Source organism: Corapipo altera, unplaced genomic scaffold (genome assembly GCF_003945725.1).
Source record: "Corapipo altera isolate COAL_440 unplaced genomic scaffold, ASM394572v1 267, whole genome shotgun sequence".
Classification (NCBI taxonomy): domain Eukaryota; kingdom Metazoa; phylum Chordata; class Aves; order Passeriformes; family Pipridae; genus Corapipo; species Corapipo altera.
The window spans coordinates 768,363-784,123 of NW_020884970.1; the positions used below are offsets into that span (position 1 = coordinate 768,363).

Below are 15,761 nucleotides of genomic sequence, written 5' to 3' on the forward strand. Positions count from 1 at the left end.
TCCTTCTTGCAGTGATAGAGCTGCTAAACCGATGAACTTCTGAGAGCCTCCTGATCCATGTTGTTTAAAAAGAGAAGCACAAGTTAAGAGCTGATTCATTTTTCCTGGAAACATATTGTCAAGTTTTATTTTGCCACCTAATGGTCCTCTAAAATCACCAGGGAGTTCTAAGGGAGATCCAAAATCATTAATAGAATCATGGAATGGTTTGGGTGGGAAGGAACCCTAAAGATCATCCAGTTCCAACCCTCTTGCATGAGCAGGGACACCAGGGACTCTCGACCAGGTTGCTCCAAGCCTCATCCAACCTGACCTTGAACACTTCTAGGGATGGGGCAGCCACAGCTTCTCTGGGAAACCTGTTCTAGGGCCTCACCACCCTCACAGGGAAGAATTTCTTCCTAATACCTAATCCAAATCTCTCCTCCTGTAGTTTCAAGCCATTCCCCCTTGTCCTGTCCCTCCAGGCCCTTGTGCAAACTCCCTCTCCTGCTCTCTTGGAGCCCTTTAAGGCCTGGAAGGGGCTCTGAGGTCTCCCCAGTGCCTTCTCTTCTCCAGGCTGAACCTCTCCAATTCTCTCATCCTGTCTTCATAACAGAGGTGCTCCAGAAAATTTGATTAATAAATCTACTTTTTTTTTATTTTTTTTTTAATTTTAATTGCAGTCTGCAATAACAGAAATGTTTTATTTAGGTCTTTTAATAGAAAAAAAAAGAAAAAACCTGGAATTAGGGATGATTGATTTTTCTGTGGAAGATGGCAAATTATACAGAAATATCTACTTCCTGCCAATTTCAAGCTGCTTCTCCTTTGCAAAGAGCAGTCGTGATGGGAAATGTTTCAAGGTACCTCCAGATACTTTGTCAGCTTCTCAGTTCAAAATTGAAACTTGAGCAACAGAAATAAATACCTTCAGGATCTTCAAGCCTCGTGCCAAGAGCTTTCTCCTTTTCTCTCTCCTCTCTCCTCTACCTCAATGGTGAGAGTTTCAGATGACACAAAAAATCATAAAATCATGGAATGGTTTGGGTTGGAAGGAACCTTAAAGATCATCTCATTCCAACTCCCTTCCATGGGTAGGAACACCTTCCACTAGACCAGGTTGCTCAGAGCCCCATCCAATATGGCCTTGAACAATTCCAGAAATGGGGAATCCTCAATATCTCTGAGCACCTGTTCCAGTCCTCCACCATCCTTATAGTACAGAATTTCTTCCTAAAATCTGATCTAAACCTCCCCTCCTTCATTTACTCCTTCCCTGCTTCATTTACATCTGTAAATGGAATAATGTACCCAGACAACTTTCTTGAAGTCTGGAGCTTTTCCAGTCCTAAAGATTACATTTATTTTTTTTAATGAAGTGCTTTGTTTTCCTGCTAACAAATATGGGATTAATTGATTTATTTTACTTTATTATTATTATTATTATTATTATTTTTCATTTTTTCATGTAGCAGGGCTCGATGCCTTTTGGAAAAGTGCTGTTCCTCTTTGCACAGTCCCATGCTGATCACAAAACCATCTGGAGATGACAATATGCTTTTGCCCAACCTGCCTGTTGAGCTGGTGTCCCTTTTTCTTGCTCAACAACTGGGATGCTCAACAACTGGGCTTTCTGTCCTGCCTAATTGTGTTAAGTTGCATTTGCATCCTAAAGAGAGCGACTAGGAGAGGATGTTGAAGCTTTATATGCATTTTTAAATTCATAAATGCCATCAGTGGAGTCTAAAACATCAGATAACTGACTCTAAAGGCCTTGCTGAAATGCTCTGATATCTTTACGCCCTGGGGAGTTGTCTTCCCCTGCACTGGATCTCCAGATCCTACACGGGTTGCTGTCAGCTCTGTGAGGGATAAGGAGGAATCATAACTGTGCAAACAGCTGTGGGGGCTGTGATATCTGTGCACCATCAAGTGAATGGGGCAGTTTTTCGGGGCATCACCTTCTGACATTGTTCCTATGGCAGGAGTTTTGTTTTGTTACAAGAAGCTGTTTTCAGATCTCTCTTCCTCCATCAGAGGAGCCATCTTCCCCCGGTGCCTCTGAGAATTTGCCTTACCAATCCCCACTCCACTTTTTCAGTGTTTTAACATTTGGGAACCACAATAAAAATGCAACAGAAGTGGAGGCAATGGAAAATATATTCCAGTGTGGTCCAAAAATTTCAAGCACATGAAGGAGGCAAGTCAGCACAGTGTGTGAGATACTGCGGGCATCGCTAAGAGTTGTTGCTTTCATTTTTTTCCCGGGCATAGTTTTTATTCCTTGTCCACATTGATCATCCCAGCCTTATCCCACACAGCCTCTTCCATGCAGCAAGTTGCAGAATTCTCCTCCCACGACCTCCTCTGCACATGGGATGAGGAGCTTCATGTTTGGCTTGGTGGCTTCTTGAAGGAAAACCTCCTTCAGTTCATCACAGCTGGGACAGTCCTGCAATTCTGGCTTCTGGCTCTTGGTTGTGCTGCTTCTTGTCTTGGCTGTGTTTTCCCAGAGCTGTGCCAGGAGTGGTTGCTGTGATACCAGTGGCCTGGGACAGAAGATGATGTCTCACCCAGCTACTTGGGTGCATGTGGGGAGAAGATGATTCTCCCTCTGAGTCATGCAATTCCTGTTTCCTTCTATAGGAAATCTGGTAAAATCAAGGGACGGGGAGGGAAGAAAATGAAAAGTGTCTCCATATTTCAAGAGAAAGAGCAACAGCTCCTCTGTGGTGGTTGTTTTGGCAGCAGTTTGTGTCTCAATTTGAACCCCAAAACAGCCATGAAATGCAGGCAGCTGTGTTTGCTGTCCCAGAAGGTGTCTGAGAGGGTGTCAGTGTTCTTCTTGTGGTCCTGGTAGTGTGATGAGCCATGAAAGAACTGTCATCCCTATCCATGATGGAGATAATTTGAAAAAAATTATCTGTTGGGGCTTGCAGCAAGACCTCAGGAATGACTTGGCTTGTTGTGCTGGTGCCTCACTGTTAACCAGGGTTTTCACAGTGACTTCAGGGCAGTGGGTCAGTGTCTGTCTCAGTGTTCCCTCTTTTAGAATTGCTCATCTCAGCTGGACTTGCAGAATCCTAAGTCCAGGTGTAGCTCAGATATCAGGGTTTTGCTCTGGTCTGGTAGTGCAGAGCTACATCTTTGCCCAAAACTTCTCTGTAGGTGAGTAGTTGATGTGCATCGAGGGTGGAGATGCTTCCACAGATGGTTCACAGGGAGCACCTCTGCTCTGGAGACAGGGTGAGAGACTTGGGGCTGTCCAGTGGGGAAACTGGAAGGCTCCAGGGAGACTTCAGAGCCCCTTCCAGTGCCTAAAGGGGCTCCAAGAGAGCTGGAGAGGGACTTTGGACAAGAGCATGTAGTGACAGGACAAGGAGAATGGCTTCAAACAGACAGAGAGCAGGCTTAGATTAGATATCAGGAAGAAATTCTTCGCTGTGAGAGTGGTGAGGCCCTGGCACAGGTTGCTCAGAGAAGTTGTGGATTTCCTATCCCTGGAAGTGTCCAAGGCCCAGTTGGATGAGAGCCTGAGCAACCTTTTCTAGTGGAAGGTGTCCCTGTCTGTGGCACGGGGATGGAATGAGATGGTCTTTAAGGTCCCTTTCAACCTAAATCAGTCTATGATTCTTTGGTTCTCAGAAGCTCTTTCTGCCTTGTGACAGGTCACAGTGGTGTAGTCCCCAAACTCTGTGTTTGCTGCCACCTGTTCCTTGAGGTTTTTACAGGAGCTGAATCAATTTTCTCCTGGCTTCTATTTTCATTTCTCCTGTGTCAGGTGATGGCAAAGCCACAACATGCATGAACCCTTCAGCAATGTTTTCTGAGGGAAAAAAACTCATGGTTGCCTTTTTCTGCTCCAAAATATTGGGCAACTACTATTCCTCTGTTCCTCTCCCACCCATTTGTGTTGGGGGATTGAATGTCACCCCTGTGCGTGGAGGGAACTGCTCTAGAAGCAGCCTTGTGGCTGGTCTGCTGGAGCAGACATGGTGGTGGAGCTGGAACCCTGCTCTGAAGTCTGGTAGCAGCTGTAAGTGCAGCTTCCCATCAGCTCCTTCAGCTGTCGGAGTCTCTTGACGTGACGCGGGGAAGTTTCTGCCTGAGGAATTTCAGGGAGTGAGGCGAGGGTGGGTGTGCATTTTAATTTTAGTTCTGCCTGACGGAAGATGCTCACCAGCCCATCGTATTAATTTCAAAACTCCTCAGTATTGTGCTTATTTTGCTGGGATAACACGCTGGGTTGACTGGGGAATAAGCAGGGCAAAGCAGGAATTTGGGGAACAGTAAAACCAACCACATAGGCAGAAGTTGGTCTGTACAGCCTGTTGGTAACCTGCCTATTCCTTGACCCTCTTCCTACCCCTCGAAAAAAGGTTCTGACCCTGAAGGGTCTTTGCATCCTTTTGGATTGTAGTTACTGGATTGGAAAGACTCCAGTTGTCCAGCTCTAGCTCAGCCATCTTCTACTGGTCCCATCTGTTCATTCATCCTCCAGGAGAAACGGAGCCGTTGTCCTGCCAGCAGGAACTGTCGGAAGCTATTATCATGTCTGGTGCCTGGGCATGACATGGGGGAAGGCGTGGAGAATTCCCAGAAAGGCAGTTGAGTAATGGAAGGTGATGGGTCCAGATGGAGCAGAGACATCTTCACAAAAAGGCTGCTCTTCCCCCTCTTCAGTTTCTTTGCAGCCGAGCTCTGACAGCGTTAAAACTTCAGTTGGTCCCTGCAGTGTTTGTAGGACCAGGCTTAAGGATCCGAGGTGGCTCAGCAGCGAGGATGGAAATGTTGCAGTGAGGAAGCCTGGATTGATCTCTCCATATCAAAAAGACTGTTACAATAGAGATGTACAGGGGAGTGTTTTTGTTGATTTGTCTTGGTGCTGTCCCATTTTCCCCCCCAGAGGCTCCTTAGGTTTTGGGGACATGATGTACATTGTGGTTGTGATGCAGCTTGGGGACACTCCTGGAGAACCCACCAGGCAAATTCCTGTACAGAGCAGCTGTGTTGGACATTGTGCAAGTGATATACAATCTCTGCCTCCACCTCATGAATTGTGTTGTTGCTATTTTTATTCTTTTTTTAATAAATATTGTGTTTGTGTGCCTGGATGACATTTTCCATTCAAAAAGGGAGGGGAGGAATGAACGTGTCACCCACACCCAAGGTGCTGGGCACATAATTCAGGAGAATTACTCATAAACCTGCAAACCTTGTTATGCAGCTATGAAGGATTTCTGCCACCAATTTCCTCAGTCTGGCCACAATCCTGAAATTAATCTCACCTAAACAGGAGCATTTCCTCTCTCAGTGCAGGCAGAAATCGTTTCATTTCATGGCTGAACCCTTCAGACAAAGAAGAAAAAGGGAAAAAACATAGGGGGTGAATCCCTTGTGACTTTGTTGGCCTTGTTTGAGCTGCTCTTCCTCCTGCCTTTTAAAGCTTCAGTGTGAGGTTCTCCCAGACTCTCTGCCTTTCTTGGAAAAATATGTTTCCATCTATCATCTCCAGCACCAAAATATCTTCTCCCAGTCCTTGGCCATTCCCATGAACGGCTGATCTTGCCCTTGGGCACACTCATCATGGGTGCTTTTCACAACGTTTGCTTCCCAGATGGATCTCCCCTCTCCAAGTCTGCTGTTTTGCTCTGCTGGGGAAAACACAGCTGCCCTGGGGTTTGTTTTGCACATGCAAGTGTAGGTGGAGCAGATTGGAGAAGACTCAAAGCACCTGGGTGACTGCTGAGCTGGGGAGGGTGAGGGGGTTTCCCCGTTGTAAACATCTCAGGGGGAGGGGAGAGATCACTCCTTTTGGGTAGCAGATGGGATCTGGAAATACTGGTATTTGGATCTTTTTGCTTGGGAGAACTCTCTTCAGGCTCCCTTAAGTTCATGCTGCTCTATTTCTTTCTCCTGATGGAGAGTCTCTCAGGTTTTAGCTCTTCCTAGCAAAATCCTGCAGTAAACAGGGATTGCGAGCGTGGGGTGGTTGAAACCCAGACCTAAATGCAACTCTTACACGCTCTTCATCATACTCTTCCTAAGTTTCTTTTCCTGGAGGAGAGACTGGCAGCTGAAGTCACAAATTCCCAGCCCTCAGCCCCTACTGCTTGTTTTCCTTCCTAAAGAAATGGGGTGAAGGAAAGGGGACTTTGGGATGCCCAGCAGAGGAAACATCCTTACAACAAAGAGCAATGATGGTGTGGCTCAACAAGAAACTGGAACAAGGATGTCCTAGGCAATACAAAGGAACTGGCAGGCTGAACCCAGAACCATAAAATCATGGAATCATAGAATGCTGAGGGTGTGGAGTGGACCTTAAAAATCATCTGGTCCCAACGTTGCCTTGTCCTGCCCATGTTGGTCACTTTTCCCAAGTAGCAAGTGACAGGACAAGAGGAAATGGCCTCAAGTTGCACCAGGGATGTTCAGATCAGATATTAGGAAAAATTTCATGATGGATCGGGTTGTCAAACTTTGGAATAGGCTGCCTAGGGCAGTGCTGAGTCACCATTCCTGGAGGTATTTAAAAGATGTGTGGACGTGTCACCTGGGGACATGGTTTAGTGATGGCCTTGGCAGTGCTGGGTTAATGGTTGGACTCATTGACCTTAGAGGTCTTTTCCAACCCAAAATGATTCTCTGATTCTAATAAACTGGGAACATTTCTTCCGTCAGCTGCCAGCTATGGCTGGTGGCTTTTAAAAAGTTTGTGTTTTCCCTGTTAGGTGAGTTTTACCTTGCCAAGAGGACATGAGAGGGCTGCTGGGCATGTTCCAAGTGTAGGATGCTGAAAGATGAGGTGGATTTACCACTCATCTGCTAATGAACACTATGGCAAACAAGAGGGGATGGAGTGGGAGGACCGAGCTGAGTTGGCCGATGGTGATTTCCATAGGTTAAATCGGCGGGTCGTTGGGAATTACATCCTCCAGCTGCAACAACTCAATAAAATCGATGCTTACAAAACCCCTCACACAATTTGATCCAAATCCTGATTAAACCTCTAGGCTGGTTGTCGTCAGCCTGCTCAGTTACACGAATATTTTTCGTTGTACCTTTTGATGTTTCTCACATCCAGCACCAAGAAACTGCTGCTCCAGGAGGGGAAATTCGGCTGCCACTGCGTGTAATTGGCTTGGTGTGTTTGCAGAGAGGTCACTCAAGGCTGGGATTGCTGCTGTGGGCAGATATAAATCATTGCTGCAATTTTATCTCTGAATTTTTCTGCCTGGGGAAATTGCATCTTGTTTTTTTTTACTGACTTGTCTGTATGGAGAATGGAGTTAGTATGTAGTGTTTATATAGGAAGTGTTTATTAATGCAATAGGATTTTAAAAATATTCAGCACAGAGCAGTATAGGAGCTAAATATAGTGTGTGAAGGGCTTCCTCTCTGGTGTTAATTGAACAAAGCAAGTAGGTGTATTGATTAAAAGGCCTTTTGTGAGCTCTTGAGAGCTGCCTGGTGCTCATCTAGTGCAGGACCTACCTCCCAACGTTGCTTTTTCCTTGCAGAATTGGGTGCTTTTATAGCCAAGACGTGTTGTTCCTGGAATAAAAGCTAAATTTGGAAGTTCTTGGAAGGTAGGGATGTGTGTGTGTGTTTGATGGCCAGAATGAGAGAGAAACGACCAGCCAAGACCTTGATTCAGCAGGGCTCTCTCTTCTCTCAAGTTTAACAGACCCTGAAATGCTTAACTGGATTGTGGCCAGAGTGTTCCTCCCATGGCAGGTTTGGGATCTTAAAGAAGGCTGGACAATTAAGCAAGGGATTCCCCTTTTCCATTGAAGGTTTTAATTCATTATTTGTTATTTTTTCAGGCATCTTGCAGCCAATTGTAACTCTCCTATTTTTGCACCTCTGCTAATCTGGAAATATTAAAAACTGTTAGTAATTTTAGATGTTTATTTCTAATTTCTTTTAAAAAGAAGATGCTGTTCCCATACTCAGCAGTGATGTTTTGAGGAACCAACACTTGCTTTTGTAACTGTTCTGACAGCCCAGCTCAGAGGCTGCAGGTTGTGTCTGGACACCAGAGCTCGTGGTGCTGATGGTGTCCATGTCCTTAACCTTGTCAGTGAAATAGTTTTCTTCCCAGTACTAATCAGTTGTTTTGCTTTTCCTTCCAGTTTAAAAGAAAGTCTAAGACAGGAGAACAGGACTAAGGAAGCAGTTGGTAAGAGCATCTCTTCAGGAGAGGGTCCTCTGCACGTGGAATGATGGGACTCAGGCAGATGCAAATAAAATTTTGCCCTTGAGAAATGTTTTTTTTTTTTCCCCCCTGGATTTCATTTATAGGATTTCTCTTTTGGACTGAGTTGTGAAAAGTGAGAGTTGGTTTATGAAATTCTGATGGTGAGGCTGGGGAGGGATGGGGTGTCATTATCCTCTCTCACATGGAGAACAACTTTCTCCGAGAGCTGTCTCGGAGCTTTGACCGTATTTCTGTGTTCTCCATGCTTTCTCATTGTGCTGGTCCTTTGATGGTTTCATGTCTTTGATTTCTAGAGTTCGTTATGTACAGAAAAAATTAAATGCAGGGAATGGCCAACACATGAGTGTTTGAAGATCTCGTGCAGAATTGGAGTCATAGAAGAGTCTGGGTTGGAAGGGACCTTTGAAGGTCATCAAGTCCAACTATCTTGCCACAGGCAGGGATACCTTCCACTGGATCAGGTGGCTCAGAGACCCATCCAGCCTGGCCTTGAATATTTCCAGAGATGGGGCATTTACCACCTCCCTGGGCAATCTGTGCCAGTGTTTTGCCACATTCATCACAAAAGATTTCTTTCTTCTCTGTGGTCTGAACCTTTACCCTCTTTCAGTTCAAAACCATTACCTCTTGTCCTGTTACTGCAGGCCCTGCTAAAAAGTCTGTCCCCTATTCCCTGAAATTACTGAAAACCATATTGTTCTGTGGGTCTTAAGGTTTAACTTCATGTTCCTCATCTTGGAAGCTCCTGCCAGGGTGGTAAAGCCTTGCTGGTCTCCTGTGCAGTGTGACAGAAAGAGAGGGGGGCTGGTCTCGTGCCACATTGGTGGGATATGCTTGTGTCCCTTGGATGTTCACTGGTCTACTCCCAAGGATATTGCTTTTTGCTCCAGCAGCACATTCAGGAGTGGCAAAAGAGCCAAAGCCAAGCTCCATTGGCTTTTTCTGGGGCTATTCTTTCCCTCACATCTGTTTTAGCTCCTCTTGGAGGTGTAGGGAGCTACTGCAGAGTTACAGGACTCCTCCCTGGTGTCCCTTGAGGCAGCAGCTCTGATTCCTCCTCACCTGCAAGGCTCCTATTTGGGGAGAGAGCAGTGCTTTGTGTAATTCTCGTTTCCCTGTGGCAGCACTGGTGCTGAATCAGTGTGACAAGTGTCCCTTTTGATACAGGTGATGTTTCCCTAAATTCTGGTGCTCATTGCCCCTGGATCTCCTTGCAGCAGTAACTGCAAGTGTTACTGCTGTCCTGAATAGTCCCCCAGTATCACATTGGGCTTGAGAGAGAGCATAAATCGTCCTCCTACAAGGGTCTGGACTGAAAACCAGAGGATTTGCCTTTCACTATGAGCTACTCTTGCCTTAAAACAAACCTTGCTGAAGGCATCTTTTCTCAGCTTTACAGCTTTCCCTTTCCATATCTTGCTTTGGTGTGCACTTTCTTCTATGTGGCACAAAGGACTGGCTAAATGGGAAGAAGGCCAGTGACATCCTGGGTTGTATCAAAAATAGCATGGCCAGCAGGACCAGGGAAGTGATTCTCCCTCTATACTCCTATACTGCACCACAAATCCTGTGTCCAGTTCTGGGCCTCTCATGACAACAAACACTTTGAAGGTGCTGGAGCATGTCCAGAGAAGGGCAGTGGAGCTGGGAAAGGGTTTGGAGAACAAGTCTGATGAGGAGTAGCTGAGGGAGCTGAGGAGGGCGGCTCAGCCTGGAGGAAAGGAGGCTCAGGAGGGACCTTATTGCTCTCTACAACCACCTTAAAGGAGGTCGTACCCAGGTGGGAGTCAGTCTCTTCTCCCAGGTAGTAAATGGCAGGACAAGAGGGAATGGCCTCAAACTGCATCAGGAGAGGTTCAGGTTGGACATCAGGAAGAATTTCTTCATGGAAAGTGTTGTTAAGCATTGGAAAGGGCTACCCAGGAGGGTGATGGAGTCACCATCCCTGGAGGTGTTCAAGAAGCGACTGGATATGTCACATAGTGTCCTGGTCTCGTTGACAAGGTAATGGTCAGTCAAAGGGTCAGCTCAATGATCTTGGAGGTTGTATCCAAACTAAAGGATTCTGTGGTTCTGTTATTCTACGAGTGTGACCTCTGGGAGCAGCCAAGACTGATGGATTGGAAAGCTGTAGTCAACCACGTGATGGTGAAGATTGTTCCAGCAGTGGGGGCAGAAATAACTGTTATGGCGTCTCTGTATCTGTTGTGACCCATCTTGCTTTTGCTGGACCTGGAGTCATGAGCCTGGTGCAGGGCATTGTTGGTGGTGTGAGTAATGAAGGACACCAGGTCTGATGAATGTGGAAGTCCCATCGCCCTTTGAGAGATACACTGATGGTGTCAGCCAAGCTGGGGCCGAGATATCTCTGCCCAGCTGTCCTCATGGTCCTTGGCTGCACTGACAACATCTTGGTCCTCATCAATGCGTTGACCTGTCCAAGCTCACAACTGTTCCTGTGTTGTCTTTGTGCTCTTGGACACTTGCTGATCTTCCTCTCCCCACTCCACGTGTACCCTGTGTCTGGTACTCTGCCTGTCAATGTGCTGCAAGGTGAGGATGAGGAAAGTGGGTGGGAACTGTTTGGGAGAGTCACCCCAGCTTCAGGTTAGGTGTGGGATGCTCTTCTTGATGCTCTTGAAAGCCCTGCTGTATGGTAGCCACATGGGGTGCTTTGAGAGCAAAGCTACAGAAGGACATCTCTTGCAGCAGAGAGACCTTATCTCTTCCTGCTCAGATTTGCTCTTTTTCACCTGCTGAGACCCTGAAAGTCCAGGTGGTGGAGTTGTTTTTAGCTCCCTGATTCTCTGTGCCGGTGAAGGCACTTTTGCTGGAAGGGGTGTGCAGGGCACAAGCACAATGTGCTCCCTGGCCCCAACCTGCTTCATCCACATGACCAAGTGTTTGCTGGAGGCTACTGAGGTCTGGAGAGGCCACTCCATGCTAAGTAGACCAGCAGGTCCTCCCTGGGGACATTGTTCAACTGGCCTGACCCATTCTTCAGCCATTCAGGTTACGCAAGTGAGAGGTTGACTGGGGCTAAGGCTCTGCCTGGATTTGTGTCCAGGTGGGAGCACTGAACATCAGCTTCACTGCTCAAACTTTTCCTGTGTGACCAAGTTGTTTTCTTTCTTCTTCTTTCTGACTGATCACTTGTGCTTTCATGTAGAGGTGATTGGAAAAATCAACTTTTTGTATCAGTGCTTAAAAATACATATGTGTGCATGAAACTGCATATAAAGTATACCTTTGTTAGTTAAACCAGATGGAAATTTAACATGTATGTGTTGATGCCCTTATTGTGCCCAGGTCCTTGCTAGATCTTGTTGCATTTTCTCATTATCCCCATCCTGATCTTTTCAGGTGTTGCTGGTGAACTTCACAAATGCTGCTTTTCATGTACTGTTTCATCATGTGCTGATTTTGTCTTTAGGGGTGTGAAGGAATTGGGGGCGTTGTTTTTCCAAGGGCACATTCGAAGGTTCAAAGCTGATGAAGGGACGAGAGGAAATGGCCTCAAGTGGTGCCAGGAGAGGTTTGGGTTGGATATTAGGAAAAAATTCTGCACTGGAAGTGATATCAAGCATTGGAAGAGGCTGCCCAGGGAAGTGGTGGATTCACCATCCCTGTAAGAACTTAAAAGATATGTGGATGTGGCAGCTGGGGCCATGGTCAGTGGTGACCTTGGTGGCGCTGGGTTAATGGTTGGACTAAATGATCCTGAAGTTCTTTTCCAAGCTAAACAATTCTGTGATTCTATGTGGACTCACTGGTGGACTTGGCTTTCCATTGCTCCTCTCCCAACGGGCTGCTCTGTATCCTCATCCCATATGTGATTCCTTGTGACACTGCTCTGCAGGATGCCATCGAGTGTGTATGGAAAGGAAAAGGATCCATTCTATAACATCCTTGTGCAGCTCTTCCAGCTGTCAGCATGTGATGTGCACAGTGTGGTGACCCAAAAAACCTTCTCCCTGGGTGGTGAGTTAATCTGATAACCACCCACGCCTGCCTTTGGCTGGATGTCCCGAGGTTTGGCATCAGTGCACCCCCCGCCTCAGAGCACTGGGCAGTGTCTCCAGGCTGTTGGCATTTCCTGTGTTTCCTCAAACCAGTTTCTTGGCCAGCATTTCAGCACCAGGGTGGTTTCTGGCCAGATTTCCCCGGTGTGGTGGTCCCTGCTCAACAAGCAGTGCTGGCTTCTCCTCCGCAGAGCCTGTGGCGTCCATCCTGCTGCTTTTTCCCTGCCTCCCAGTCCCTGCATTCCGGCAAGGGAACAAAATAATCACTGTGTCGGGTTTGTAGCAAACTCTCCTCAAAGTGACAGCCCTGGGCAAAAGCTTAATATGGTGTGTTGGGATTGCTGATTTGCCAGGCCACCGTCCTGATCTCCTTGGCACTGGAAGAGTTGCTGCTCTGAACTCCCTCGGTTGTCTTTGTTGAGAAATGCTGCCTCCTAGTAACTTGGGATCTGCACAGATTCCCTGGTCTTCCCTGAAGAAGTAGGAAGGTGTTCTCCCACTTTGTGTTTGGCAGGGCAGAGCATTGCAAACAGAGGGGAGCTTTCCGTGGTTGGATGCGAATGTCGCTGTCTGGCTGTGGGAGGTGTCTGCCGTGCACCACATGGGCAGAGGGTTCCTTGTGATTTGGGAGTGCTCCTCAGATGGGGAAAACCTGGGTGTGAAGGAATTTGTGATCAGAGGGCTGCAGTGACTCTCCTGAGAGAGCGGGGGCTGTTCAACTCAGAGAAGAGAAGGTTCTGGGGAGACCTTAGAGCACTTTCCAGTGCCTAAAGGGGCTCCAAGAGAGATGGAGAGGGACTTTGGACAAGGGCCTGGAATGACAGGATAAGGGGGAATGGCTTTGCACTACCATAGGACAGGTTTAGATTGGATATTGGAAAGAAATTCTTCCCTGGGAGGGTGGTGAGACACTGGCACAGGTTTCTCAGAGAAGCTGTGGCTACCCCATCCCTGGAAGTGTTCAAGGCCAGGTTGGACAGGGCTTGAAGCAACCTGGGACAGTGGAAGGTGATACTACCTGTGACATTGAAATGAGGTCCCTTCCCACTCAAACCATTCCATGATTCTGTGATTTTCTTTGAGATGTGGGGGATACAGGGATGTGAAGGATGGTTATTTCAGTAGCTATTGCTGAGGGCAGCTCCTGAGTGTCTGTCAGCTTCAAAAATGGGGTTAATCCCCACCACATATTAAGAGATTGATGAAAACTTTCCTGTGCAGTTCTTTGGACCAAGCACCGGCACCTAAAAACACGTGGAGTATGGAAATTCCATGTTGTTCCCAGTTCTCCCTGTACCGTAGCAATCACAAATCAGCTGGGGGCTATTTTCCAGCCTATCAATGTCCTCTTTTGCTTCTAAGGTGGAGTGGGGGAAAGATGAGTGTCCTTGACCTCCTTCTGTCAAAAGGCTATGAACTTCTGCTTGGGGTTCTGTGATGGGGCTGACGATTTACCTTGATTTATTTATGTATCCATTTTTAAAAGGAAGAGAGGGATTGATTTTTCTCTTTTGACCTGGAATTTGCAGAAGCCCAAGTTCCACAATTAAGAGCAGGTGACTCCTTGTCTTAAGGCAAAGATATCTGTGCAACCACCTTCAAACTTCGTGCAGGGAGCTGCCAATTAAACTGTCCTGTGTCAGGCTGGACTTTTTGGCTGCAGCCTCCAGTTTTTCAGGGCACATCAGCATATTTTGGATTGTCTGCATCCCTGGGCCTTACAAATTCCTGTTCACTCCCCCTTGCCAGGTTTGTATTTTTTTGGGTGTGTTTTAAAAACACCTCTTGCACAGCCAGGCAGGTTTGGGGTGACAGCTGGTGCACTGGGTGTCGTGCAAGGTACCTGCAAAAGAGGCAAATCCAGATGTCCCTTTTGTTTTCCTGAACAGTGAGGAAGAAGCTGATGTGAGTTACTTCTGCCTTTAGAGATCCAAAAGGCTGAACATATTTATCTTTTAGCTGAATGAGGTGGCGGTTCTCCAACCACCTTGCTGCAAGTTTAAGGTTATTTTATGGAGCCTTGGTGGGGATCTTTCCTCTTTTTTTCTGTCCTCTCCCACTATGTAAAGGTGGAGACACCATGTATGGGGTGGTATTAGAGAGGGTTCTCTGGGAATCATGGAATGGTTTGGGTTGGAAGGGACCTTAAAGATCATTTTGTTCCAGCAACAGAATCCTCTTCCAAACCTACACACAGTTCAACACTGTGATCAACATCCCTCAGATATGGATCACAATGTTGAGCTGTGTGTAGGTTTGGAAGAGGATTTTCTTGGCAGCTGCAGAGCAGAGGGAAGGCAAACAAGCAGGGATTGAACAGGAATGGTCTCCAGAACCCAAAAAAATACTGAGCCAGCATCAAACGCTAAGACAAGGAAACCCTGTGGCACCATCCAAATCTGCTGGTGCATGAATTCCAAGGGAAAGGACACCACTGTCTTCTAAAATGACAGTTTTCCTATGAAATTTGAAATGCTGTTGAAACTGAAATTCCTGGTGCATTCCCAACTCAACTCCTCTTCCCACCTTCATCTTCCAGACAGGTACAACCTATAGCAGGGCAGGAGAGTTCATAAAGTCAAGCAGGGTCAAAATACAGTGCCTGGCACTGAGGGAGTGTTTTTACATTTCAAGATGGTTTGAATCAATGTTTTTGCTGGTTTAAAGTGGTTCTGAGGGTTGGTTCATGTCATCAGTCCCAGTCTCCTCAACAATATAATTGCATGAGATGATCTGCTCTGGCTCAAGCTGACCAGCCAGGAAGGATCTTGCCTTGGAAACATTTGAGTTAGGAGTATGTTTTGAGTTCGAAAAAATGTTCTCTCTCATTTTTGAGAGAGCAGCTGGGAAGCAGAATGAAGAAATCTATGTTTGGGTTTTTTTTCAGAACTGAACATAAAAATAAATAAATGCAGAAAGAAATAAAGAAAACCTGCAAACAGAGAGTTAATAAGTCTCAACTTCAGTGCTTTTGTGTGTGAATATTATTCCAAAAGCCTCGCTGGGATCAAAGGATCTTTGCTGAATGCAAAATATTGTCTGTGCCCGCCGGCGCTGCTGCCTCTCAACAAGGTGCAGTTGTTCAGTGAGTAGTTACAATTTGGGGGGAAAAGATCTAGAAGTGATTAAAAAGTAATTTAAAATATCTGTGCTTTCCCATTAAGCTGTTGCCAGTGGCATTAAACAGTCTGTTTCTCCCCCTGCACTTATTCCCAGCCTTTTGTTGGGCTGTGGGTGTTTGTGTGATGAAGGAAATAAAATTACGTCACATATTGACCAGAGCTCAGCAACTGAAGCATGTGGAAGAACCTCTGTTGGCAAACAGCAACCTGTGGCTGGGGGCATTGATTTCTTTAGGAATTACTAAATTTGGCATAGCAATGTATTTTTAAATAGCTCCAGACCCTCCCAGTGCCACTTAAGGAAAGGGAGTTATTTCTGTTCTTTCTCTGCCCTGTAAATTGGACCAGGAAAAACATGTGTTAGATATTTCCCTTTTCCCTTTTCCCTTTTCCCTTTTCCCTTTTCCCTTTTCC

General features: G+C 46.4%; 1 protein-coding gene across 4 annotated transcripts in view; it reads left to right on the top strand.

Moving 5' to 3' along the window:
• TSNARE1 (t-SNARE domain containing 1) overlaps positions 1-15,761 on the top strand; it is a 473,885-nt gene that overhangs the window by 38,631 nt on the left and 419,493 nt on the right. For 3 of the 4 annotated variants that reach the window (XM_027665127.1, XM_027665131.1, XM_027665129.1), the window contains one exon: positions 8,118-8,164. The exons of the other annotated variant lie outside the window; for it this stretch is intronic. The gene's annotated coding sequence lies outside the window, so the exon portion shown is untranslated. The remainder of the gene's footprint in view (positions 1-8,117; positions 8,165-15,761) is intronic. 4 annotated transcript variants of the gene reach the window in all.